At 34.6% G+C, this 6,219-nt stretch overlaps 1 long non-coding RNA gene across 1 annotated transcript; it reads right to left on the reverse strand.

Moving 5' to 3' along the window:
* Nucleotides 1-247: 247 nt before the first annotated feature.
* On the reverse strand, nucleotides 248-5,143 carry LOC135206788 (uncharacterized). Its single transcript, XR_010312834.1, has 2 exons — nucleotides 5,074-5,143; nucleotides 248-556 (listed from the first exon to the last, which is right to left on the reverse strand). It is a non-coding gene; the product is annotated as an uncharacterized LOC135206788 (long non-coding RNA).
* Nucleotides 5,144-6,219: the final 1,076 nt, after the last annotated feature.

Below are 6,219 nucleotides of genomic sequence, written 5' to 3' on the forward strand. Positions count from 1 at the left end.
CCAAAATACCCAAGTTACATGAAAGTTATAATTTCAATTATAAGTTAAAAGAAAGCTTAAATCTCCATAAAAAATTTGGGCTCTTGACCTCTGACCAATGAACATAGTAAACAGCATTCTAGCTAAATGACTAACCAAGGAAAACCAACCCAAGAATAAATCCTTTCGTCAGCCCGTAAATTCTACAATTTCTCCTCTCGGTAACATGAAAGTTCTAATCTTAAGGGACTAATGAAAAATAACAAAACTAATAGAATTACATATGGTATTAAAGCTATAGGCAATAAATAATCCTACATTGCCAACAATGACTGCTTCATTAAAGTGTACAAAGCAAATTATCTTTCAACAAGACACTTTCTGTAATGCAAATCCTGCCATATCGGATTACATTTCCTCTTGTCCTTTGGATGTCATACTCCAAACTCATTGGCTGCCAAACATAGTCTTCACTGCCAAACTTCTTCATTGTTCGGAAAACAAGAGTTCGAATGATGTTTACATCAAGGTTCCTGCACTGCAACATTCACAATTAAGCACTGGACATTAAGCACACCTGAAAAGAACAAACTTTGGTATCCGTGTACTAGAGAGTCATTCAAACTAATCGGATCTATGTTGAAAAATTCCAAAACCTATATTGATCAACATTGCCAGTATTCCAATAAACTTAATCGGCATAATTATTTAAATGTTACTGTACGGTAAGATTACACTTCACTATCTAAAGCTCCTAACTTAAATATTGAAGTGCAGTTGAATATATGATGCAATATTTAATTGTAACCAACCTTAAGCAACTATCAAAACTGCATTGAATTTTTCGGCGTCAGTGTGTATCCCGATTTTTCCTTTAACCATTCTTTAACCCGAGAACCAACCTATGCGCGCACATTCCATAGCAGAAAACTTTATAAGGAAGGGCTCTTAAGTAGAATATACAATGATGTCAAGATCAAAGAACGAAAAATTACAACACAAGTCCACCAAATGGAGAAAAAGCGTGACAATGGGTACCCAACTAAACTTCGAAATCAGACACTTAAAATTACCAGCATGCCTACCTGTTATTGCAAGTTATTCTAACCATTCCTGAAAACTACACCAGTCGTAAAATGCAGATATTCTAACTTATATCCTCAATTTTATTCATGTCCTAGTCACTCTTAGTACCAACGACAACACTCAAATGCGCAATAAAACCATACCTAGTATCAACTACACCAGTCTTAAATGTACAAGGTCCTAACTTTAATCCTCAAGTCTACGTGCTAATCCTCAAGTCTAATTCACATGGTAAAATCATTCCTGGTATCAAACAAGTCTAAAATACAGAAATTCTAACTATAATCCTCAGTTCTAATTCATGTGCTAAAATCATTCCTAGTTTCGACTACGCCAGTCTTAAATGGACGAGGTTCTTACTTTTGTTCTTGAGGATAAATCACTCCTAGTGCCAACTAAACCAGCCTCAAATGCACGAAATTCTAACTAGCATCCTCAAGTCAATTCATGCATTCAAATCATTCCTAATGTCTTTTACACTAGTGTTAACTGCACGAGATTAACTTTAATCCTCAGGTTAATTCATGTGATAAAACCATAACTATACCCTGTTTTTTTCCATCTGTCCATCTGCCTGTGGTGTTTTTGCATGGTAACACTGCATCCCGGGCTTTAGACAGTTACATTCAGCTTACATTCAACGATTATAACAATATCCTATTTTGAATATTAACGGTGTAATTCGCAAACAGTAAATTATGAAAACACTTCAGTTGCAAATGTACACCCAGATATCCTTTTATTTACCTAAAACTTACACATAGCGTAACTATCTAAAGCCCAGGACGCAGTGTTACCATACAAAAACACCACAGGCGGATGGACAGATGAAAAAAAACAGAGTATAGTATGAACTGCACCAGCCTTGGATGCACGAGGTCTAACTTTAGTCAAGTTAAGTCACGGGCCAAACTCTTCCTCAATATCAGAGCTAGTTTTAAATGCACTAGATTCTAACTTTAATCTTCAAGCCTAATTAATGGGCTCAAATTATTCCTGGTAACAAAATCTTAAATGGAGATATTTTAACAATCCTCAAGTCTGTGCTAAAATCATTCCTAAGTGTCAACTCACTGGCTTAAGCTTAAATGCACGAGATTCATTCTTAAGTTAATTCTAACTTTAATCCTCATGGCCAATTCACGTGCTAAAATTATTTCTAATATAAAGTCTTGAACGCACGAAATTCTAACTTTAATCCTGGAATAATGCATGTGCTAAAATCTTTCCTAATAAATGTAAGTGTCTTATTTTAATAATGTAAATTAGGAGTTTAAAAAGTCCTAATATCACCATACCAGTCTTAAATAAAAGATTCTAACAGTAATCCTCAGGTATATTTCATGTAGGTACTAAAAGTATTCCTAATATCTCTACATCAGTCTTTAATTCACGATTCTTCAACTTTAATCACCTAGTTGTGTTAAAATTATCTGGTGTCGGCTACAGCAGTCTTGAAGCAAGCAATTCTAACAGTAATTTTTGTGCTAAAATTTTTAGTTATCAACTGCAAAAGTCTTGCGTGTGATTCGGACTAAAGTATCGACTACACCAGTCATGAGGCAAGAGAACTTTGCTCATGCGCTAAAGTCATTCCTAGTATGGATTACACCACTCTTAAAGGCATAAGATAACTACTACACCAATCTTCAATGTATTACAAGATTTTAACTTTAATTAAAGTTTAATTCCTGCTTTAAAATCATAACTAATAACTATACAGGCCTCAAATGTACGAAGGTTCTAACTAATTTCCAGGTTTATTTCATGTGCTAAAATTACTAGTATTACTATACCATTCAGATGCACTAGGACTATCTTGTGCCTCTGGTCCTCAAATACTAATTCGTATGCTATAATCTATACTACATATAAAGAAGACGGCCGGGTGAAGATATTCTTCTAACATTTTGGCTAAATTTAGGTAAGAATGTACATGGTGCAGTATGAGAGAGATAATTTTGAGAAATTTGACTACATGAAACTTTTCCGTCATCTGCTTTGTTTTGCACTTTCATCAAGTGGCTGGTACTAAACATGGCGCCATGTTTAGTACCAGTCCTTCGGGGACTGGTAAAAGCAAACCAAAGACTAAAGTTCTCGTCTCGTTAGGTTTCTCAAATTACCTCACCTGCACTTTATTACTGCATAAACACCCTTTCCTAAATTCCGTAATAAAAGATTTATATTAATGAATTACTTTCCTGCGGCAGTCTCCTTTACATTTACCGTTCATGTATCAACTACAAAGTCTTAAATGAGATTTCACAATCTTATATCAATAATTCAAGACTGAAATCAATGAGATTCAAACAATGTTAGTCCTAAGGTCTAATACAAGCACCAAAATAATTTAGTATCACTATACCAGTCTTAAATGCACGAGATTCTAATTTAGTCCTATGTAATAAAAGTGCTAAAATCATCCATAGTATCACTATACCAGTCTTAAATGCACGAGATTCGAACTTTTTAGTCCTATGGCCTAATACATGTGCTAAAGTCATTCCTAGCACCACTATTACCAGTCTTTTATGCAAGTGGTTCTAACTTAAAAGTCCTCAGGTCTATTACATGTGCTAAAATCATTCCTAGCATCAATATACTAGTCTTAAATGAACGAGATTCTAACTTAATAGTCCTAAGGTATAATGCATGTGCTAAAATCCTTCCTAGTATCACTATACCAGTCTTAAGTGCACGAGATTCCAACTTTATATTAGTCCTAAGGTCCAATACATGTGCTAAAGTCATTCCTAGTATCCCTATATCAGTCTTTAATGCACGAGATTCCAACTTAATAATCCTAAGGTGTAATACATGTGCTAAATTCATTCTTCGTAACCCTATACTAGTCTTCAATGAACTAGATTTTAACTTTATGCAGTCAGAATAAATCGTCAAAATAATTTCCGTTAGCCACATCAGTCGTAAATGCGCGAGTTCTAACTTAAAAATTAATGCACGGGCAAAAATAATTATAATTGCACCTTTACGAAAACCACGTTTATCTGCCAAATATATTCACGTGCATCTGCTAGCAGAGTCCTAAAAAGCAAAATAAACAATGAAACTGGGTTGAATATCTTCCGTTACAGTTTTGTGAAATATTCAAGCCAGGACTTAGGAGATTCTTAAATACATATGTGGTTACCAGCGCTTGCCTTTAAATCTACGTAGCTTCCTTTAAAATGGTTACCCTTCTAATTGGTCCTAGCCTGTAAAAATTTCAGGTGGCAATTTAATTAACCAATTACATTTAATTGTTCTGGGCACTTGGAGGGTTACGAGCGATTTTAGCCCAACATTTTACTCGGCAGCCACTTTCTGCTAATTGCGGTAGTTAATATGAATACTGTAGTAGAGAAATCGCCAAAAACATTCGCCCAAAATTACAGTATTGCCAAACTCACAGAAATAACCGCTCCATGAGAATTTTTTCCAATGGCAAATTAGGTACAGAAAAATCACGCAGCATAGCTCGACTAAATCTTCAAGCATTGCAAACGTTTACCACAACTTATTAAAAAAAAAAAAAAACCGCAGACTACTCAGAAGCCGTGAAACAACCCAAAGTCGACAACCTGATATAACAAATTCGAATCGACAAAGTACACTCACTAAAATTGTACATAATTTTACGCTTGCATGACTTCCGCAAAATATAATACGACCTTTTGTAAAGAAAGAAAGAAAGAAAAAAAAAAAAAAAAGTCCTAAGTATATGTTAGGGGGGGGGGGGGGGGGAGGGGGGGGCGTGGGGAAGTTAAATATAAGTCGGCACTAACGGAAATTCAATGAACTTTTATAACGGAGTACTACGAAAAATGTCTGGTAAATTACATGGGATGACAAAAAATAGAAGCACAGAGGGAAGCCACATACTGCTCTAAGCTTTTGACCACATTCGGAATTACAATACTGTCAAAGTAATAAAACACCAAACATTCAATGAATACGTCCTTCCAACCCTCACTGAACGCTATGGTTTGTAAAAAAATTGCTTACCAGAACATTTCTTTGCACCTTCACGCAGATTGGAAAGAAGTTGGTATAAACCCTTAAGAATTGATTTACCACTTGGGCAGAACTTTGAAAATCAAGGAAACAAGATTCACTTCTTCTACTGTCCTTGCCAGACAAGTGGTGCCATCTACAATTAGTTTCCATGACTATCTTTTTTCTTTTTTTTATTTATGTATTAATATGCAATGTAAATGTGATTGTATGCTAAAGGACATTTTTACATTTTTTATCCCATATATATATATATATATATTAATATATATATATATATTATATATATCTATATATATAATTAAAGGCCCTCGTAATCACAGCACAATTCGATGCACTGAAAAATCTGTGTAAAGTGAGTCATTACAAAAATTTGGTCACACAAATATATATATATTAATAATAATATTATATATTATATATATATAGATATATATATATATATATATATATATATATATTTGTGTGACCAAATTTTCGTATTGACTCACTACACACACATTTTTCAGTGCATCGAATTGTGCTGCAATTACGAGGGCCTTTAATTATACTACATATTTTCAATGCCATTTGAAGTGATTAATATCTGTGACTTCCAAACTAATTAAAGAACAGAAACAGCTATTCCAGGGATAAATCAGTCTTAGAAATATAGGAATGAGAAGTAAAAATGAGATATTGATTAAGAGAAATGGGGTGGGATACGTAGGTACTATAGTAGATTCACATCAACCGTGCATCTGATGTCTAGGCCAGTCCATTACGACGCTCCTGATTGGCTGTTGATTAACCAGTCACAGGGCTGGAAACTCTCAGTCTCTCAAGAGATTTCACATATATAGGTAGGATGTATGTTCCACCTCTCCTGAGGGATACTTTTGAAAGACGTATCCCCCAGGAGAAGTGGAACATACATCCTGCCTATGTGAACTCTCTTGAGAGACTGAGGGTTTCCAGCCCTGTGATTGGCTAATCAACAGGCAATCAGGAGCGTCGTAAGGAACTGGCCTAGATATCAGATGCACGGTTGATTTGAATCTACTATACCTACTTTTTAAATTTGATATAGTATATATTTTAATATCCTTGTGTCGTAAAGTATTTTTTTTTTTTGCGTTAACTTGATCTGACATTCAT

Source organism: Macrobrachium nipponense, chromosome 11 (assembly GCF_015104395.2).
Source record: "Macrobrachium nipponense isolate FS-2020 chromosome 11, ASM1510439v2, whole genome shotgun sequence".
NCBI classification, from domain to species: Eukaryota; Metazoa; Arthropoda; class Malacostraca; order Decapoda; family Palaemonidae; genus Macrobrachium; species Macrobrachium nipponense.